We start from the raw sequence: 24,167 nt of genomic DNA on the forward strand, positions 1-24,167 counted from the left end.
TGTCGAACTTTAATAGCTTTCTCTCTTTAAGGGCTAATTTTTTTTTCAAATTAAGCTTTAAAAAAAACAAATAATTAAACTATTTTATATCTTATATCGTTTATAACGACAATTGCGATGACAAATGTGTGATAACATTTCTTTCTATAGATTCAATTTATTTTAATACAGATTTTTCCGACATATGACTACAACTGAGAAAAATAGTAATCGAAATAAAATGATTATTTGTAAGCACAATTTTTTATTGAACGAGACCGCATTGAAAGGAATATGACAATTAACGTTCGTTTTTAAAAATGACAAAAGATATGCGATGTTGTATAAGTATGACAGATATTATCTGCGCCCGCAATATCTTGAATAGCGACTTGCGGCGGATCTCATACATTTATAGTGTGCGAAATTTAATTGAGTGAAATTGTTAATCTTTGATTTTGTGTTAATTTTTGCTGCAGCAGAGATGCATCAAAAGTTTATGTCCTTGTCTAGATTGGGCAAGCGCATCAAACGGGACAAGCTAGACTTTATTACATGTCACCGACATGCTGCATGTAGTAAAGGATAGTACGAAGATTTAGTGACAGAGCACATTGTATGCAGCACATTGTATATACGAAATAAACAGTTTAATAACGCGTCTCTTGTCAAACTGAAATTCCATTATTATATAAGAAACCAACATTTGGGGAAGTAACATGTTTCATATTTCTTTAATGAATTTTTCCAAAGATTAATTTTTAAAATATTATCGTATCGAATATATGGAGAAAAAAAAAGCTTGACAAAATAAATATACTGCTGAAAGATACTTGTCATGATTTTATGAGGCATTTTTTAAAAAAATCTGAGTATTTTTGGTTTGGCGAGACAACTTAAAGAGAGGGCCTTAAGAGAAGGATTAACCAAAACGCTTTCAGCACGATATCCCACGAACGTCAAACACTATTTTCGAAGTTATGTCGGAACTGCAAATAAATCATACATTGTTGACAATATCTCCAGGAGGGTTTGACGCAAATTTCGAAAACGATTTCGTCTCGTTACGTTATCTCGTACGACATTTTTACATATTCTCAGTTTCTCAAAAATAGAGCAAAATCGTCCCTTCCGTTCCTCGCTATCGCGTCAACGGATTTTATTGCTCCTTTGCGGTGATGGTCGAATATGCTCTTTGCCAACGCGTCATATTTCATCCGCCTATCAACTCTCCGGTTGGACTCGATTTCTCGCTACGAAATCCCATCGCGCGTTTTCTACTGGTGCAGAATAAAATCGCGCCGTCCCTCGCTGTTCTCGCGGGGACACAAAGTCCACGAAAATCCAGTTGTCACGTGCCGTTCGATCTGTATTTGATCCATGGCCATGCTGAGCCTTTTCGACTTTACGCGCACCAACATTTCGACCGCGACGATCTCTCTCTATCTCCTCTTCGTAGCATTCGCTATTCCAAGAATCTGGAGAGTTACATGGGGAAAATTGCAAATATATCGATGTAGTATCTATTTCGCGGCGCTCGGTAATATGTATTTTAAGTATTAACTGTATAATGTAATTAGTTTGACGCAATCGATTTGATCGTAACAAATGGGTTACCTGAATTTATAGAATATTTATAGAATAAAACGTTATGTAATTTGTGCTACATAAAAATAAACGTACATATATAGCACGCTATGGTATATTATAGAGCTATTTTTATGAACGATTAAATATATGATATTAAATTATGATGTAAAAAATATTTTATTTTCAATATTTAATTCCGCATCTAAAATACATAAAAAACGATTATTTTCTATTGAATACGATAAGTTAAGATAAATATAGTTGAAAGACTCTCTTTTCTCATCTTTGTCGCGCAGTTACGTGCGTGATTATGTGTGACAGTGTTCGCAATACGTACACATGCAAGTTACAATTACGTAATCCTGCGAGTTATGCAGGGCGCACGATCGATTCTAATCCAGTTTATTGCTCTCTTCTTTCGCTATCGCATTCCCCGCGTATTTCCATTTTCTCACCTTCTAGACACGAGCGCGTGCGGAAAGAAGAGATACCCGCCAAAGCGAACGGCAGAATCGAGAAGCGAAGCGCACGTAGACGAGACGAGAGCCGAGTGAGATCACGAAAAGTCTAGACTAGGATTCGCAATATCGCGACGCCGTTTATCTCGAGTCGGAAAAACGGAGAATCTCTTCGGTTTCTCGAGAATGTTTCATGACGATTCTCACTGTTTCCTTCATAAAAATGCAACGATGGCACATTCCCGTAGAACGATGACATATCTAATTTTACATTTTATATTCTGACTAACGTAACTTTATTTTCGTAGTTTCGATTTCGTATGAAATGAAAACCTCGCCTATATTTTATATTCCGCCGAGAGAGAAACGTGTGTAATATGATTTTGTTTTGTTGAATATTTTTCCGAATAGAAACTGAGTTTAATTTCAGAAAAATATTCTTACATTTTTATAAGCGACTTTAATTCGATTTTCCGTTACATTAACCGATACAGTCTGAAAGTAATTATATCTTGATCGAATACGTTTTTTAGTATGATAGGTTTCAGTGAAAGACCATCAAAGGAATATCACCCTAATCGCGAAGGACGTTTAATTAAACAAGTTGTCGGAACACTCGCTCGTACGTACAAATATGTGTTCTCTAAAAACGTCGGTCAGTATGTATGGTTGACCATTGTTGATTCACACGACGACTACCTTGTATACCAAGTCCCGATCCTATTTTCAATTCCCTTCCGGAGATTCTGTCGCGCCCTCCTCATCGATTGCCAACTTTAAATATAACGGACGTCTTGCATTAACCGTTCACAAAGAGAAAATGTCGGAGTGATACGGTAATACGTTATATATATTTTTTTACTTTATAATATTCATAGCATTCGTATTTTAAATACGAGTAGTCAATATATAACACTGTAATAGATGAATTTGTGCAAGCTGACTATCTATTTTAACATTTTCCATGTTTTGTAAAATTTTCTTTTTTTTTTTTGCATCTTTATATCATTCGCGGAAATCTCCGTATATACAAACAGTATTTATATCAAATTCTGATAGTGAAATGGTGATATTATTTCAACAATGAACACATATTATTATAGCATTCAATGCGAAATATAGTTGCAAGCGGATTTCGTAACAAACAATTTCTCTGGGTTTATGCGATTTATTAACATTGTGAATGCAGTAATGATACTGATATTGTATTAATAAAGCTCTTTCTCTAATAGAAGATAATTTAGATATTCTCTCAGTTTAATTTTCATCTTGCAATTAGTACAACATTACCGCGGTCATAAATCTTTTTACCTATTATTCACATATGCGTTTTGAATTTCAACGTTTACTCGCTAGCGAGTAAATACGTGAATGCATAAATATACGTATTAACAGTCTTTTATCTATCGACTATGCTTTCATATAATGGCATCTTTTTTTATGAACTCTATGCTTTTTTATTTAAAAAGGGATAATAGAGAAGCATACAATAATACCTAAAAGATAAAAATAATAATTAAATATTAAAGATATATCTCATTTTTTATTTATTTAAGAAATATCAAACTGCATCAGTTTGATGCTTTAAATACTATTTAAACTCATCGAACAAGGAAACTCATTCCGACGAAAAAACTCCAGATATGATTTGATTCGTATTTTACAAATATCAATATTACTCAGGCGCGGGAAATGCGTGGATGTCCAGAACTTTTACAAGTTGATCGAGAGGAAGAAACGAATTGTAGACTAAGTTATCGGATGGCGAGATGGAAGTCGTTCTGGTTAAATATAAACGTTCGAAGACCGATAATTTGAGCCGACTTCTTTGCGATCGGCACGTGGATATTACGGCTGCGAAATCGAAGTGTGTGACGACGGTTGAAACCGCGTCGACTCGGAGAGAGCTCACTGAACCAACAAATTATCTTCTTCACGAAGCCGCGGCGGAGAGCGCTTTTTTGCGGACTGACAAGTCCTTTTCACGTCACTTCGCTCTCCGTTCGTATTCCTTTCCATTTTTTTGTTACTTTTTTCGCGCTTGATTCTTTCCGGCGCGCGCCGGTTATATGTATAGATTGTGTGTGTGCATATTGACATATTAGATATTCTACAGTTGCGACAGATCGATTTATTATATATTATACAGTAAACGCGACGGATCGTTGTTATTAAATATTGTCATAAAGATATAAATATAAATATTATATAAATATTGTGGTAATAGATATTAATTTGATAATAATTAATAACGGTTTATTATTATTATTATTATTATTTAATTGTTTAAACTTGATTTAGCTAAAATATTTTAATATAAAATTGTTTTATTTAATAACTATAATCAAACAGACTGTATAAAAACTATGATCAACGATCTAGAAAATTGTATTTATTATGTCATTTATTATGGTCACGATTAGATTATATTGCTCTGAATATTATGCAAAGTAAAAACTGTAGAGAAAATAATATTGCGATATGATTTATCGCGAAACATTCCTAGCTATCGTGAATAATGGCGTCGTGAAATGAAATTTAAAAAAATATATAGCCAGCTTTTCTTGGCTATTATATATCTTGGAGTGAGAATAGAAAATGTCATCTGAAAATTAAGAACAGAAAGGGAGAGAGAGAGCAAAAAAACGAAGAGCAAGATTAATACATTAATATTTTAATAATTTCTAATACATCCATACAAGATTAGCTCTATAGAGATTATCTACGAAATCAAAAAATTCATCCCTACATATATCACGTATTCTTTATCTCTTTCATCAATTATAAATATATAGAATATTCGTTCTTTCACGTCTAAGTCAAGAAATTGATTTGTTATTCTCGTTCCAAGATATCGGCGTAATAATTCAACGAAATTCCGCGCGAAGGTTTCCCTCCAGCATTTCTCTAACGTACGATTTCTCTTTTTCTTTGTTCCAGGTAAGTGTCATCAATGCATCGTCCAGTTGCATGTACTATTCGCCGGATCGGTAGTTTGAGAAAAGAACATATACACGGCGACGTGTAATTTCGCCGACCGTCTTTTGCACGAGCTTGACCGGGGTCGATTGCCGCATTCGACTTCGACGTAGTTCCTAACAGCTGCGCCGGCGTCCAAGTTCCGACGACGGGAAACTTTCCGTCACGGGTTTAGCTAATCGCCGCAATCGGGTATGTACTTGGCAACACGTACGGCACGCAGAAACGTATCGTTTCCTTTAATATTAAATGACGCGACACGCAGAAAAGTATTCACGCACATTAGCAATGTGCTGAATGCATTAGCACGCGAACATGTCGAATTTATACGTTTCTGAATTAAATGGTAACTCGACACGGAAGGGACTTGCCATACTCACATGTCGATATATGCGCGTTTGCTTTTAATGTTAATGATGGATATATAAATTAAATTAAGCGGAATTTAATCCGTTTGGATAGAAAGCTTGAGATTGAAAAAAAATGACATGCGATGGCAAAAAAAAACTAAGATACGAATTCGCTAGATCACATGTAGAAATTTTATAATTATCTTTGTGAATATCGAATATTTTGTGTCAATACAATTTTTACACTTGACGATAAAAATCAAGATGTTTGTACATAAATATGAGATAAATGTGAGATTACGGAATTGCTAGACAATGCTTTATTTTCATTTAACAATATATTTGACGCATTACTCCTGCAACTGACGATGTGACGTGCTTTAGCTATTTGACATGTAATGATGATGCTTTGACAAAAGCGTACCACAAGCTATCGATTGACCTCATACAGTCAGTTAGCTAAGATTAATTCGACAAAGCTCAAAGCGTAAAGGTACTTAGCTGTTACTTAACTTTATGTTTGCAGTGTTGGAAGTTCTCCTAATGTATTACGCGTGACTCGCTCCTGTTGTGTATAATTAGATTCAAAACATTGCTATCTAGAGGTGATGCGGGAATGTTTTGTTAACATATACAAGCGAGAAGCAGAATGATCCTATTTGAATTCATGAATTCTAATGTAAAATTTGAGAGATAAAAGGTAGACATTTATTAAATTAAAAATTTTTTTTTATATTTATTTAAATTTATTTTTTTGAAAATAAAATTAAAAATATTTTAAATAATTTCATAAGTTTTTTATTTTATAATCGTTGAATTATGCATATTTAAAAATTTTCAAATTTATAAATTATCAAAGTCTTGATTACAAAAATATATGCAAGCTTAGAATCAAAAGTTAGATTAATTAATTAATTTGATTAATTGAATAATCTAACAACACAAAATATATACAATTAATTTTATGACAGATTTATTAATAATTATTTTTGATATATTTGTGTGTGTAATCAGTGTAACTTTATCATGCTAAAATAACGTGGAATAGAATTTTGCGAACAAATTAGCTATAAAGTCTTGATTAAAAGCTACTTTATAAGCCAGTTAGAATAGCGACGGTAATCAGAGAAAGTTGCAGGTAATTGGCGTTAACTTCGAATTAGCCATAAGATCAGCCGCGGACGTGCCATCGCGGCGTCTCATTTGACCGCCTCCCCTTGGCTAATCCTGAGAAATCGTAACGATTAAACGTAATTAGAAACCGATAAATGGCCTGCTCGTGCAAGCAACCGGTGTTGCTACAGCGAGAGAAATTAGTTTAATCTCGCGATACTTGGAGGATGTCATTTCGCGAAAATTAGCATATCGTGTTTAATGAGATGTGATTTCAATTAGCAACGATCACTCATATATTTGAATTAAATATTTCTCTATAATATGAGAAAATTAAAAATTTGTGCTAAATTAAAGAAAATTCAAAAAGCCAAACTTAAACAACATTGAAATTAGTAAAATATAATGCATATCATGATAATATAAATATTCACGAAATTGAGAATATTAAATTTTCTCTAATTTTATACAGATTGTATAATATTAATTATCAGTATTGTTTAATAATTCAATATAATTTTTATTAAAATTTATTTGGACAGAAAAATATATGTATATATATTCTGTTATTCATTTATATTAATAAATTTTAATTTATTTAAACTTTTTCAATATAATTGCACGTAATTTTATAATTACAATTTCTATAAAATTATGTCGCTAAATTAAATTTTAAACTTGTTAAAGTATTTACATATATCCAAGATATAAAGTGCGCGATTAATAATAACTTGCTGAATCTCATGTTATATTATTTTATAATTTCAATAAATTTTATTTATTTTTTTTCTACGTGGGAACTATTAATAATAGAGAAACAACGAATGCGTAGCAGATTTTTTTATTATTAAAATTGAAATATTGTATAAAAAAAACGATGAACTAATTTGATATGTGATCATGTTGCATAAGAAGATGTGTAAGATATGTAAGATTTGAAATATTTGGACCAAATAAGCGTCGCCAGTGAAACTTTGTTACTTCCAACCATGTTCTTAAAATTGCCATCGTCAACCAATAAACTTTATGAGAACGAAGAAAAGGGACTTTCTCTCGCCTAAGAAATAAAGAGATGTCGATATGGAATAACTCGCGGGGATGATAGGGAAGAGTGAGCAAACTTTGTTCTTCTTATCTCGTAACTTTTCGATTTTCATATCTTGAAACTATCACCACGAGGTACGATAGTATCATCTTAATGAACATTCAAGATATCTCGCAATTTATATAAGAAGAATGCGCGATATATATTTGCTTTGACGCGTTAAAACGCATATATATTAATGCGATTTTTAATAGGAATATCACATTTTTTTATTTTTTATATAATTTTTTGTTATATGACATTTAGATTTTAATTAAACGTAAAATGAGAAACATTTTCTTTCGAAATTTATTAATCAAAACAAAATTATGTCAATTTAAATACGTTTATATATTTATTTTGAAAATAAAAGAAAAAGATTTGCTTGATTTTACAACGCATATAAGTCATATAGAAAAGTAGTAGAGTTTCACATCGTGTCGCTGTCCAATTGAACATATAATCAGGACACATAAGGTGCTTACAATTTGTAAAGGTTGAAAAGTAAGTAGATCAGGGAGGGATAAGAGGATTTTATAGAGTGCGCGAAATATTCAGAGCGGAGAAAATTTATCGCGAATGCGCACAGGACGATCTTGGTACCAGTCGTAGACGTACGTATGCCAGGCAACTCCACACCACTACCGCTCTCGTCCTGTCGGTTTAAATCTCCGTGTACCTATCTTGCTCTACGTCGTGTTCGAGCTAATCCGCGGATCGTACGTCATTCCGGTGAAGATATGCGATGCGAATCCACATCGTTGCGGAGTGCCTCTTGACTTGTCGATGCGGCAAAAAATTCAAAAGGGAAGAAAAATCCATAGATAACAATCGAAAGACTACGAAGATTTTGTGAATTTAAGGAGCAAGTAAAACATTTGTAGAAACGTTTGCATAGCGATGATAGACAATCTCTTAATGCTTGGCAAAAATCGATATAGACGTAAAGTTGTGTTAAAGCCGTTTGAAGAAAATACGCGAATCGAAATAAGTTCGTCAATTCAATTTTATCACGCTGTATAAGATGGTGCACTTTGCTTTCATGTAAATTAGTTTCTGGAGTTACATTGAGGAAATGTCGTGGGTCTTAACCATGTTCACGGCGTGGCATTGGATATCGGAGAAACGTTCTAGTGGAAATAGAGAAAGAAATAGAGAAATACTTAACACTAACGCCTCGATATTGCAGCTTCTCTTATCGCGATCTGTAATTCTGCGCGACCTCATTTCTCGAATTCGATGTTCGATCGACGAACAAAAACGGAGAAACAAGTATTTAATAATCATATATGTTTCGCTTCTCCAACACTGTTTTGTTGACGACACCTTTTACCATTACTTTTACCTTACTTGATGTTACTCGTAAAGATGAAAAAATGTGGATGATAATAATAAAATAGAAATTAAATATTCCTAGAAATTTTTTCTTTAAAGATATCTATAAAAAATTAAAAGTTACTAAATAAAAATAAAAATTTAAAACATAGAATTGTCTCTAATTTTGAAATATAATGATTCTGTGCAGGATTATTTTAATCTTTTAATACGTATTGGCATTTTTCCTGTTGATAAAATTTTATGAAACAAAGCTCCATATGAATATTAAATACGAATTTTATATATTTTTTTATTATTACGTATGAATACGAATTATGTATGGATATTACGTATGAATATATTTTATATAACTTTTTCATCATTTCAACAGTTTCTATTTATTATTTAATTAATTGTATTAAAAGCAATCGGATTATTTTTACATATTATTAACGATCCTATTGTGATTGCATTTAATGTCGGTATAATGCCATTATATTTTTATCAGTCTCTCTTAGCATTATCCGCATACATCCATATCATTATTACCTTTATTATTATTTTATGACGTTATGTCAAAACACTTTTTATTGCCTTTAATATTGCAGCCGTAATATTAATGTTACGATTGTTACCATGATTTGGTGCTATCCTGGGAACCGTTCAATATTCCTGATATTTGTGACACTTGGATACACTTGATTGATCCAGCTACAATGTAGAAACAAAGCGATGAAAGAGGAAATGTAGAAACGGAATAAGTTTGATGGTTATTAAATATTTATTACTTTGCTTCGGAGATAAGTTTGGTTATTAAATATTTGTTACTCTGAACAATTCGTGACAGATAAGAGAACACGCTGCGACGTTACCAATTGCAATAAAGAAAACCGCAATATCGCTTGGCCTTTGTTGGAGATTTTTGCCTCGTTTTTCCCTCGGCACTCTACATCTCTCGCGAGATTCAGCGATTGAAAAACATCGCATTGATCTGCAAAATTGCATCGGCAAGTATCTGAAGGCAAATTTGTATGGTTTATTCCGGATGAATTAAAGATGATAGTCTCTTTTTTCAAGTATTATTAGCGAGAGAAAAATATTTAAAAAATGATAAATAAAACGAAGGACAACATTTTATATTTCTATCTGTTTTTATTTGCCCTATCTGCACTTAGATATTTCAATGCTTATAATTCAAAAAAAAAAAAAAATATTAGAACCTCAATTATATTTTTATCAATGGATACATTTTTTTCTGAAATTGGCGAGAGAATTTGTTAAGATGAAAAGAAGCTGATATTAAGTTTCAAGTAGATACATAAATAAATTTTTATAAAAATCATTTCTAGAATAACATTTTCCTTCCTCTCATTGTTCAAGCCATAGATTATTTTCGCGGAAATGTCTTTTACACAAACTACTAAACTTTTTTTTCACTTTGAGACACTATGTTCACGCGAGACGCTCGTCAAGAATGAGCTGCGTAAATTGGCCTTAACCCCCGGCACGAATTCTCCTCCCCACGCGAGTCTCTCTGGTAAGATACTTTTTATTAGTTCCTCGGAGGAGGCAATTAAGCGACCGTAATTCTGGCGCCGAACACTTTCTTTTCGTCTCATCCCACTTCTCTCGACTCGCGCGAGCGAGAGTTCGATCCTTCTCGGTGATAATAGGCGAGATTGTTCCCGATAGACGCGCAAAACTGTTCTGGGAAGGAACATTGAGAGGGAGAGGTGCTGCCTTTCTTCCTTTCTTCCTTCCTTTCGTTTGATATTCCACGTCGCAAGAGCGCGGAAAGGTTCACAGTCGTAGCTGACGCGTTTGATTCTCCCCGTGGGAATGTTCGGTAAGAGGATATAGGTCAGGACGGCATCCCCGTGGGCTGTACAATGGGAACAACAACGGCATTGTCTAGGCAAGCGGTGATAAACGGCGCCGTGATAAAACCGGGCGAGCACCCGAGCTGATGGCTTTCGGCGGGGTTGGGGGCGGCTGGGAGAGCTTGAGGGATGGCCGGTCCCGTTGTTTCGACAAAGCCGCCTCCTGGCTGCATTTTTCCACTTTATCAAGCCGCGGCTGATCTCTCTCGCGTCCCCGTAAATAACTTTTATTTCCATTTTGATTTATCAGCCTCGCGTTACCGATACCGTAGCAGAGGCTTCGATGACTTTTGTTCGCCTTGACGAGAGCGAAATATTTTATAAGCGATCGAATATATTGCCAGAGACGTTACGGCATTGCTTGACAAAACGTTTAACGATCGATGTGAAGCAACGATTATATATCTTTTCAGGATTGATATCTCTTTTAATTGAAAAACATAAGAAGAGTGTTATTTTATAGGCGTATTTTTTAGACATTTTTATTTTTTAATATAATGATAACTAAATATTATTTATCATGTTTTACATGAAGTCAAAATATCGTGGAATTAAACCTATTAACGCTAACTTTTCTATAATTTGTAAACACGCGACAAATGTCATATATTCTCTTTTTTCTACTTTTGAATCGCAAAACGACACTAATTATTCTCATTTCAACCATTTGTTTTCATTTTAACCATCCGCGTCGCACGTGTGTCAAGTATCTCATTGTTCATCATTACACGCGGTCTTGCGATACAATGATTTTTCCGCGTGTAACGCAAGCCAGGCATCCGGGTGAACACGCACCGAGCGTTTCAGGACGATTCTTCACGCGGTATCAGCGACCTTCCCATCACGCCTCGTTCACCATGCACAAAGAGTCAACGCCGACCGACGGAGGTATTATCCGTAGTGGCTCGAACAGGTCCGTCGGCACCGGATTGGAAGAGGTGGCCATCGCACACGGGGAGAACACGAACGGGCGGAGCGGTTACACGAGGAAATTAGACCGCAAAGTTCAACAGGGGGTTTATGACGCCGAGGCGATCGTTTTGTTTGTACAAGCTCGAACGAGAGACGAGAGGACAACGGGGTGTATACTCGGAGTACTCGTTCGTCAAACGAATCCTCGATTAAGCCGCCGCAACATTGTCGTGCGCCTCGATCGACCCTATTCTCTCTCTCTCTTGTCTTTCTCCTTTCCCCCCCCCCTCCCCACCCGCACCGACGGTGAATATTAATTAACCTGCTTCCTGGACCGACCGTAGGTCTCGTCGCTTTAAAGATGCATCATTACACGCGCCTTTGATCTTCATGCTTGATCGAATTAATTATCGCTGTTTCCGGAGAACTCGTCGGCGCTAGTAATTGCTTCTAAGCTATATTACTAATGTAACGCGCTTACACTGAGTGTGTTTGAACGCTGCACTCGCCTAACGAGACGCCGAATCCCGGTTAAGGGGATAATTGGAGGGTCAGTGAATGAAGTTAAGAGAAGGATTTTCGCGTTTCATTCCCGTACAGCTTAATTTAGGATTACCGCTTTATATCTCTTTAGAAGGTTTTTTTTTTTCAAATGTCTGTGAAATATTAATCTGCGACTGCTCCATTATTTTCCGTTAAATACAATTATTATTTTACTTGATTATTTGAAGAAGATTTCTAATCTTGCGTTATAATAATATCGGATTGAAGATGTCTTTTATGAAATTAATCTTAAAAGAGATAATAAATATGCGTATTTTGAATAAAATTCATTTAACATCATTAAACATAATTAAAAATACAGAGCGAGAAAGTTACGGTGAAATTTTTTTTTCAGAATTAAGTTGTACAAATGAAGCGTAAAGTTTATTCTTATTATAAAAACGGTGCACGCTAATTGCCTTTTCATTTACGCGCCAACATCATACATCACAACGGTAACCTCCTTGTGCACCGTGATAAATTATTAACGCTTGTCATTTATGAGTCTAATTTACTCTAGAAGAGAAGGCGTGGCGCGCGTGTCACACAGTGACATTACGCTGATGCACGCGTGTGTACAAGACGGGCGTTCACGTTCCATAGGGTGGAACCGATGGTGTAAAATAAGCTATATGACGATCACGTTTTATATAGGTGTGCCACACTATTCGAATGAGGAAGTAAAAATTCTACGAACATGAGCTAAATATGTTGGCATACTTTTCCCTCGATAGTTAAAGTGCGATTAATCGTGTAGATAGCAACAGCGGTGTCTCACTTAAATTATTATCTTTAGAATTTTTAATAGCGATAGAATTACTATTATAAAATTTATAGTATTAAGGCACTAAAGTTTTTTCACATAAAGAAAAAGATTTACACATATGTAAAGATTTATATATAAATTTTGAATGAGGCAAATATAATCGCAGATTCGTTTAGTTCAAATTTTCTCTCGCATTCTTATGTATAAATATTTTACATATATTTTATTATTTTCTCTACAAATATAATTATATAATTATATAATTTTCTCTATAAAAATATAATTATATAATTTACAAAACATTTTTATTCTATAATAATAAAATTAATATAAATTTATAATTTTATGTGACTTAATTTTTAACAAATTAATCTATTGCGTTCTTTTTTTCTTTCTCTTTTAATAATTAAAAAAACTTACTTGACTATATGAAATAAAACTATATGAAAAATCAATTTCCTATTTATTTTCCTACACAGGTTTTCATTCTAAGAAACATTTCAGTTATGAGTTTATGATATTTTAATGAATGCATTAGAAGAGCTACTAATTATAAATGCACTCGTTTTATGAGAATTACGATGAGTCATCGTCACCGACAAATGTAATTTAATTCCCAATGAGGCGCGACATTTATAGCCGGCAGGTGCAAATGTACTTGCACCCAGTCGCGCGACCTATCTCTCGATCACGCTAGGTTACCCTCGTTCCGATCGCAGGAAACGCGTTACTCTCGCATGGCCCGCAGGTACGCGTCGTGCCGCATGCCACCCGCGTAACGGATGCGTGAACGCATCGGCATGTAACGGCTGTGTGACTAGGACGCGAAAGCGGCTGTTGTCAAAATGCCGTCATGAACCGCACGCCGCTTCGAGCACCACCCGCGAGGAGCGATATCTTTCTGGGCCTGTTTATCAAATTCCAGCGCGTTTTGGATGCATGGCTCGCGTGGGAAATCTGTTAATTAATCTTTTAATTATTGCGTTCCCATAACGTTGTCGCGGAATTTTATTATCGATTATCGTGCGCTTTTTTGTCAATTTTGCTTAATTAGTTTCTACGTTTCGTTATCTCGCGGTTGGAAACTAAAAAGTTGCTTCAGAATAAGAAATATAAAGCAGCAAGTTCATACAAATAAAAGTATATTCAATATAAGAATATAAAATATAAATAGAATGTTATAAAATGCAAAAAAATACACACACACATATATATATATATATATATATATATATATATATATATATATATATACATATAATTGTTGATTAAACGTATTGTATATAATCCCCAGTTAAGTTGAATTAAATAATTAATGCAACTATAATTATAATGTTTAACAACTATAATTATATGATATAATTATAATATTTATAATTATATCAATTTCAACCTATTGTGACATGCTATACTGTTCTAGGAATAATTTCGAGAGAAATCTATAAATAGGAAGACAATCAAGAGCGCGCAATTCATCATGTTTTAAAACATCGTCCCCTGTATCTGGCACTCCCCTTTGTCTGTTCTCTGCTCTCATTCTCTGCTTCACTTCCGGTGTGTCTGATAATACTGTAAATTAACCCAGATCCGATCCCCAGCGACACTACCTATTTAATGCCAAAATAAACGATAATAATTCGTATTAAGTGTCGTAGTGTATCTATAACATACACAAAAGCGAAACATAAAACCACACATTATTATTGCGCGACACTCATTACGACGCGATAATTAGCTTATTGTAATTTTCCGCGCAATTTCATTTAATTGCGATATTTGCTCGGGATAATGATTGCTTTTTTGAAATTCCATTACGTTCGAGAAAAAAAAATACTCCTTTCCCATTTTTGTCCATTCGATGCAAAAAGCGATATATGCAGCGAAATCCTTCGCTTAAACAATAATTTTTCACTACCAATTTTTATATGTCACGGGGTGTATATTACTTATGCGGGAAAGTTCATAGAATTTGTGAATCGATTGAAAACACACTCACTGCGATAATTATATATATATATACATAGAGAAATAAGCGAAAGATGTGGAAATTAAATTTAAGTATTCGTTTTTTGAAATTTTTTGCAAGTATTTAAAACTCATACTTAGATAGTAAATGTTAATATTATGATCTTATTGCATCGGATAGGTAATTTTCATTAAACCGGTCAAGAGATAATCAAAACAGTGAATCGTAATAAAATTTCTATCTTTTGAAATATTTCTAATGAGAATAAATGCATTTGTAAAAAACATTTATTTATTTATATGGCTTAATTGATTATTCATAAATTTAGTATTGTACACCGGCAAAAATGTTGAATTAAGATTTAATAAATTTTTTTATGGATAGAATATTCACACTTTTATAAAACATAATTCTATCTACTATCTTGTAAAATTTGTTTAGTTATTGATATAAAAATTTTCTTTTCTTTTTTATTTACCGATATTAGCGGTATTTTTCATACTTTTTAAATTAAAAATTAAATTTAAACTTCTTTAGATTGTAATAACGATTATATAGAAACTGTGCGAAAGTAATTACAAGAATGAGCCGAAGAACACCAAAAGCTAATATGTAAGAGAAAATATATTGAAAATAAGAACTTCATAAATGTAATGAAAATCGGAACAGGGATTGCAATATATAAAACGTGATTATATAGCTGCATTAATTTTCAGATTTAGGGAGACGAGGAAATAGAGAGCAGTTTTTTTTATTCCGCGACATGCATTGTTGATCTGTTGAAAATATTTATTTTGTTCCTCAAATGCTTTGTTTTAGTTCGTTTTTCGATCACATATCAATTTGTATACACATGGTATTCGCGTTCATATATCATTGAAGAAATTTATTATCTTTCAATCTGATTGTGAGAATGTATTTTGCGTATTCATTATTTATCCGCGACGAGTTAGAGAGAAATGTGTTAAATATTTAGAGGAGTTAATAGGAAAAAATTTAAATCGCCTAAAGCTTTCTGTGGAAGGTATGAGTGAGAAATGAAAGATACGCGAATTTTGCCTCGTGACAGCAATACGTGGGACGTAATTATTTTGCACGAGCGTAGATGAAAAATTTCACGAAATGCCAACAAGCGATAAATTTCGTAACATGATGGATCGCAACAATTTGCACTGAGAATATCACGCTGCACAATTTTCAGTTGCTCGATAAAGCCAATCGCGCGATGATAAAGTCCAATACAATTATTAAATGGAATAAATGCAATGTAGTAATGGATTGAATTAATGATCAATTTATATAAAAGATTTATAATTTGTGAAATATATATTTTGTATAGCTTAAAGTTTATAAACACAATCTATATCATAAATTACAAATGTAAATGAAAATTAATAACCGTTCATAGAATACTCGTAAATGAAAGTAAAAGTTTTTATTTGAGTGATATAACAGAGTGAAATTAATGAATTTATTTTACGACGACATTTAGCGAATTTATAACGAATTAAGGATTGAATTAAGGAAAAAAAATAACAAATTATTTTCGAGAAATTATATGAGAATACATAGAGATAAAACTCGTATGAATAATTGTGCAAAGAAATATTAATCAATATCATTCTGTTACATATTTAAACATGTACATGTACATGATCTCTAAAACTGTATCAATCCAATAAAGCTAAAAAACAGAAACGGCGCAGTATGTCGTCATCGTGCCTCGTTAAAATTCTAAGATCGAAAGCTTGGGATGGAAGAAAGAAAATAGTGATGGAGATATGTTCCTATCGTGATGTATCGCGAATCACAATTCCGAAATCGTTCTATTCGAGGCCCCAGTGCTCGCTGACTCTAATCCATATTCTGTGAACGTTATTTCTCGATTTTTCGCCGGCCGTGCTATCCCTATATAGTGCGACGACGGCAACGACGATCGTGATCCGTATCCGGGGATTTCGTCAAACTAGTCTCCGGCTCCGATGATCTCGGGGTTGATCCGTGAACTCGGTGTCGTTCGAACGACTCTCGCGGGACAGATCGTTGTCGCTTCATGCGCGAGCTAGGAGAAGACGCTCGTATTTACATACGAGGTCATCTTATCGGACTAGCCGCTTCTATTCTCATTGCACGATCTTGTCGATCGAACCGATTTTCCCTCTCTCCTCCACATTTCGACAGCGACAGAGATGCTCTTTGAGGAGTACTAACATCGTTCCTTATTGCCTATCGTGTTAATCCTCCAATGGATCTATTTTATCGAACCTTGTCTTATAGATAGGACCGTTGCAAAATTTAATATTATAAAACATTTTTTCTTCAATTTGCATCTAGTAGTTGAAAAAAAAGAATTACGTTTCCACAACATATTTTTTACACGATGCATAAGAATAGCTTCTATAACATTAAAAGAGCGAAGATATATATATATATAATTTTCTATTAAAAGCGTTTTTTCCGCTTTGAGTATTTACATGCGAGTAGGAGCACTCCAGAATTTCATAAAAGCAGATCAAACTCGATAGTGGCTGTTAGGGGTCGGAACCTTACCTTCCAGTATAACACGTGTCTCCTGAATTAATAAGGATATAACGTACCACTCGACTAGGCTAACTTTACATCAAAGGTAACCACCATATGTCCTCTTTTAGCAACCTAAGCCTTTCATACGAACATCATTATTACATTTAATCACTATGATTATATCTTTGTCATTGAACTGAAGAAGAAGGCAATAATAATTATAGAACTTATGTTAGAAATACCGCATATTCTCATGCCAATTCAGTCTTTGATCTAACAATAAGCTAAACATTAATATAAAATGTATGAGAATAATTATTATAATTAATTATATAATAATTATTATTAATTATATTAATTGTATATATATATATATATATAATTATATTATTATTATAATTAATTATATAATTAAAAAAAATTGAATAAACACTTTGCTCTCACTTTATCTGTTGTTTAAATCTTATATTAAGTATCGATGCTAGAGAGATTCAACGAGGCTTAAAATTGTAAGTTAACTCATAATTTAAAACGAACGAGTAAAAATGTTTCAAAGCGCTAAAAATTATGTGCGAGCGAGCAAGTGGACAGAACTTTGAACTTTTGTATCGGATAAAGTTTCTTTTCTTTCATTTTCTTCTTTCCTCACGTTTTTTCCTGCTCATCGCGTCATTCCGCTCGAGGATGTAACAATTTATATTCATGAGGATTATTTCTAAAAGGGACGGGCACCTTCCGCGATTTCTGCCTCCCTTTTATATGCTGATTTGATCGTGATTTGATCGTGGGTGGTTATGAAGCTTTAAGGGAAAAAAAAGAGTAGAATTTAATGAGGCGTCAACGAGGATTCGGACGCGTTGTCTTGCATTTATAAAAAATTTTCCTGGACTAGCTCATCAACTTAATCCTCCTCTATCTTCAGGCGAGATCTCTCAATTAATTTAAGGTTTTCAGTTTTAATGTTATTAAAAAAATTCAATATTTTTTTAAATCCCAAAGAGAGTGGATGGAAGTTGTACTTTCTTAAGTACAACATTTAGTCCATTATTTTTTTAATTCCATCTAATCCTCTTAAGTACAATATTTTGCAGAGTAAATTTGATTTGTCTAAATCAGATACGTGAAGAGATATCGGAGATTTTTATTTCGGCGATAGATTTCGTAAATAAAAGATTCAAATATTTATGTTTAATTATGTTATAAATTTCGACATTTTATTGATGTAAAATTAAAAGAATTATTAAAGTATTTTAAATAAGTTACAAAATCATATTTCTGTTTATTTTTTTTGTCGACGCCATCGTTTGTAATAGCATTACGAGATATCTTAATGTTTTCTGTTTTTACTCTCCTCCGGCGATACACCTTTTGCTTATCGACGATGTCATTTATTGGGAATCCACGGTGGAAGCAAATATGATTGTAGAAAACAGGAAAGTTGTACGACGTCGAAGCGGAGACCTGTCGAGGAGGAAATGGAAAGAGTGCCGTAAATAAAAAAAAGTGTACATGAGAAACTTTGTTATTGGGAAATTTGGTTTTGTAGTAAATCGTTAACTTTTTATGAGAATCATATTCTCGCGCCCAAGTATATTATACACAAAACTAAGCACGATCGATTAATTTTGTAAATAGATTTCAACATCAAATACCATGTAGAGCGCAATACTTATTAATTTAGCTCTTTTTCAAAGTTGCAATATCTCACTTATTTCTAGCAATAATATGTTTTTATGTAATAGCAAATTATTCGATAAATTATTGCAATTACAAACTTATGGATAAAATGACGTAATATGCACTTTTCGATTCAGTAGAAATGTATTTGTATCTTTAGCAATAAAAGTGATTTTATTATGATACTTTGCATGAATAAAAATGCGAAAGAAAAATTTTCTTTTCAACGAGAGATATTTTATAGTTGTATTTCAGCATTCTCACATGATTTTTATTGCTATTTTTCACTTCTCGATGGCATATTTATTACTTGAATCGAGCTGATAATATTTTTGAAAATAAATAGACGATATAATTTAATTAATTTGAAAATTTGAAGCCGCGACAATAATATCATTAATATGCTGAAAATATTTTCAACACAGATCATTAAGTGTGGAATTTGCGATTGGATATAGATGTCATAAAGAGAATTCGTTTAATAGTGAAAGAAAGAGAGTAGATCTTCGCTTTACTTTAAAGACATAATCCTTGTAAAAGACCGGAAATTAGGAAGGAAATGAGGTAGAGTTAGTAAAATTAATAGCGTTTATGAACTTCTCTCATTTTTTATCATATTTCCTCAAGGAGTGTCTATATCAAAATATATGCTTTGTACCACGTTAAAATTTTATTTTAATTTCGTATTTATTTATATGAAGATCAACATCAATGATTATACATACGTTATTTTAATTTTTCTACTTTTAAAAACTTTGTAAGAAGAATGGTTATTTAGTATTGCAAGACTGAAATATTTTTTATTATTTTTTTTTAATATTTGAAATATTATTAATTATTTTAACGATATGTTATTAGTGTGTTTCAATATAGATATGCCATGAGCAAAAGAAAAGGAGCGTGACGCAAATTAATATTTCAGAAAATATCGTTAATAGATATTTTTCTGCCAATGAAAAACTTAGCGCAATTTCAAATAAATCGCTTTCCGATACTTTTGGATATACTGTTCTGTTTCTTAATAGCTTTGTGGCGTAATTAAAATGGAAATTGGAAATCATGATGTAGAATGCAGTCACACAGAAAATGAGAGCTTATATAGTCGTACGTGAAGTGAATAATATCGGATTGAAAATTTGGTTTCGTAATGTGTAATGTTTTTGCATCGAACGAATGTGATAAAAGATAAAATACTAGATCAAAAAATCTCTCGAGAATGCTCGGCAATTTTTCAGCTTCCCGCCTATCTAATGATAAATTTAAATTTATGAGATTATTTCATCGGCAGAGAAAGAGAGAGAGAGAGAGAGACAGAGAATGCATTGCACATTGAGCGATGTACGATATCTAAATGCGTATATAACATCTTACACGCAAGTGTATGGCACGATTCGCTTCGATTGCCCGATATTATATAATTTTATAACTCAATTATTGGACATAACATTTTCACAATATCGGAGCATGGTAATGAACAATTTAAAATTTATACTGTGTATAATTTTTTAATGCCAATCTTTTTATTTTATCATTGATCTGATCATTTTCTGCTTTTATTATATTTTAAAAATTAAAATAGCGTGTATGTAACAGAGTACGTTTTACAAAAATTTTAATATTTTTTAATATTTTACTTTTAATATTTTTCAATTCTTGTGTAGTATCCATGATGGCTTCGTGTGCAGCTGCCGATGTTACTCGATATTACGGAATTTTATGACTCAATCAATTACATTATTGACGTCGTCGATATGTACGATGATTCGAGTTACAATGACGCGCTTTTATCGCGCATTTCTAAATTGCTGGAAAACAGAAACGTCGAAGCACTTAGAACGAAAGCACAGCCTTGTGTGAATACTGTGGCCCGTCATTCATAATATGTGATGGAATATTCTCAGATTTCGTTAGCATACGTAATATGGTTTTCGCGGATTATGAACCTTGAAAGATCATATTTAACATTGAATGTTGAATTTATTGATGAGAAATCTGTCTCGAAGCCAGAAAATAATTAGATTAGAATTATATTATATATTTTATAATGGATATATAATTATTTTACGAAATACTTTGACAAAATTACATTTACATAAGATATTTAATGTTTCTGTTTCTGATATTTAATTTGTTTCTTTTTTTCCTTTCGTCAGTCTCATCAATTATTAATTTTATTGTTAATTTAATTAATATTATTTCCAACAATTTGGTAATAAATAAAAAAGACAACTTTACTTTTGTTATGTCAATTCTGATTTTAATCTTCCGTCAATATTGAATCTTCGAAAATTAGCTTTGGCGTAATATTTGAGTTATTATCAGTCGAATGGAAATTAAATGGAACATATTTTCGCGCTTGCTAATATAACTACTATAACTCTCAAATTTAAGCAAACGGATATAATAGCGATTCTCGCTTTCGCCAAATCGTTATGTCAATTACACGTATTTAGACGAGCAGCGGATTATCCACCTCAAATGTGCTTGACGGGAATAAAAAGGAAGGATATGCGCGGGTTGAAAGCGTGCAAATAACACAAGCGGCAGAATAATAAATGAGAAACGGAAGAAAGTGGAAAGCGAAGACTCGAGCGAATATCGGAGATGAGATGAAAGACACGCGGGAGGAATAAAAGAAATCGAGATGGAATGCTAGAATATGCGAGAAAATAACGTCGACTATAGAATATATGATAAATTCTTAAGTGACATTTATATCTACCGAGAAATTATTTATTATTCACCTTATATAATGTCTCTGCAGAATGACATTCTCGAGATCTATCGATTCGCAAAATATTTACGATTCAAATGTGATTGCTCGTTTACCATCGGTTTCGCGATTTTTTTTGGCCGGTTGACGGAACGTAAAGAACTCGTCATTCCGTTGATGATGGAATCTAAAAGCAGAGTAAAACAGGAACACGCGCTACATACCGTCCATCGTAAAAGTCCACTCCAGTGGCCAGGCATGGATTTTATTGCTCGGCATAATTGCCTGTAAGCGTGGCTATTAAGAGTGCTCGATGGAATCGTTAATCTACAGCAATTTGCAGCTTTCGCCGTACACTATTTAATACCTACTTAAAATCTTTACGAGTATTTCCGGATATCGGTGTCTCTACGCGGGCAACGCAGCGCGCACGTTGACGTTCTCGTTGATCGTAAAGCTTACATGAAAGATCACGAAAGCTTCCGTGTTCGCACTTTTGACAAGCGTGTTTTACATTTTATTACCATGTTCTAAATGCTTGTTTTCAACGTTAGTCGACCTATACTTTATTGCGATCAATGTAATTGATTAACACGCTTGTTATCTAATTCTGGCGACACTTTTTCTTTGATGAATTAAAAATTGTATGAAAAACTGCTAATACATATTAATGATGAATTTTATATATATGTGAATTTGGGTCTCTGATTTTATGTGATAATTTATTATATTTTCAAGTTTAATGATGAAATATATTTTGATAAACGTGATGTGCTTTCTGGAAAGAAAGCTCTTAAAATTATAATCGAGATTATTTCAAAATAATCTTGATTATTCGCTACTTAATGTAGAAAGAATTATAGATTATTCTATTTTTAGATCCAGGAAATTTTCCACTTAAACGGTTGATTGCCTCATACTTGACAGCATGAGTAACATTCTTGTTCGTATATATAAGCACGTATCGTCGTCTGAAGTAGTCGCGAAACCGTGATGTATGTCAAGCCTCAAAGGGATGACCTGCGAGTTCGGACCTCTAAACCAAGAGAAGCTTTTAATGGCAATAGGTAACTATGTGGCGACTTGAACTCTGCACGTCGCACGTCAAAGTTTCGAGCTTTGACTTGGGCTCGTCGCCGCGCCGTTGCTTATTTCGCAAACTCTCACTCGAGATCTACAGATTTAATTTAATCCGATAACTGTATCAACTTGCACGTCTCGGAAGAGGAGAATAGGATGACTCGTCAGGAATTTTGTAATTAAGTTACTTAATGATAAAACTATGTTTTGACGCCTTTATATTATCTCGATCATCGTTATGCTATCAATAGAAATTTCGTCATGCCTTTAATCCTCGAACGAAGATTTGCATATAGAATTTGTTAAAATTAGTAAATTATTAATAACATTTTTAATTGAGGTATAATATTATAATATTGAAACGAGTAATATCTAGGCAAATTTATAAACTTAGAAAAATATGTTTGAATAATTTTTTTTAGGAACATAATTAATTTATAAAATAATTTTCTTTATTTTGCATGTTTACTAAAAAATACTAAATATTAAAAAAAAATTAAAATTTATATGAACTGTTATTTTTATTAACATTGATTTTTATTTAATATTTGTTAAATTATTCTGTCACGGAATAATTTACACGGATCTAAAATTTTATATTGTATGTAAGAAGTAAATAATATACATGTATTGTGAAGAAATATTTCTCTGGTTATGCTAAGGTGAACATATTTTCGTGTAAGCTTAAAACGTAAAACGATCCGACGCGGCAGAAAAAGACAATTTTGCAGCACGCGTCAGAAAATATATCCGTTCTGTGAAAATGCTGCTCTGAGGAACCTTCTGCCAGGCCTGATATCCAGACAGGAAATATACGTCGCGCAATTTAAATCACGACGATGCACGGGGGAAAACCTGCAGCCGCCACAAACAAGCCTAGGACGAAAAGAGGCTGGGCAGAGAAACACTCCGCGAAACACAACTGGTTGCATGCATTAGCATTGTCGGAGCAAGCTGCCACTTTGGCGGCGAAAGGGTTCGCCTTGCATTTGCATGAATAAGCAACGTCCGTGAAGTTGTTTGTCTAGCGAACGTAAAATTTCCGGCAGCGGTAACTCTTACGAGACCCAGCGATCGATTAATTAAACCGAGATTGATATTAGTAATTAAGAAAGTGGAGTATAAAGTTATTTTTTCTTTTTTTTTTTAGTATCGGAAAAGTAGAGTGAAATATTTGACAACAAAATGAACGAGCGATATTAATTTTATAGAAAATTAAGTTAATATTTATCGTTTC

General features: G+C 33.2%; 1 protein-coding gene and 1 long non-coding RNA gene across 4 annotated transcripts in view; both read left to right on the forward strand.

Annotated features, from left to right (window-relative positions):
- LOC126852545 (fasciclin-3) overlaps positions 1–24,167 on the forward strand; it is a 280,034-nt gene that overhangs the window by 140,691 nt on the left and 115,176 nt on the right. The window lies entirely within an intron of this gene.
- Positions 1–24,167, forward strand: part of LOC126852613 (uncharacterized) — a 112,197-nt gene that overhangs the window by 74,853 nt on the left and 13,177 nt on the right. The window contains exon 5 of the long non-coding RNA XR_007687855.1: positions 4,968–5,198. This is a non-coding gene — a long non-coding RNA (uncharacterized LOC126852613). The remainder of the gene's footprint in view (positions 1–4,967; positions 5,199–24,167) is intronic.

This window comes from Cataglyphis hispanica, chromosome 10 (assembly GCF_021464435.1).
Source record: "Cataglyphis hispanica isolate Lineage 1 chromosome 10, ULB_Chis1_1.0, whole genome shotgun sequence".
Classification (NCBI taxonomy): Eukaryota; Metazoa; Arthropoda; class Insecta; order Hymenoptera; family Formicidae; genus Cataglyphis; species Cataglyphis hispanica.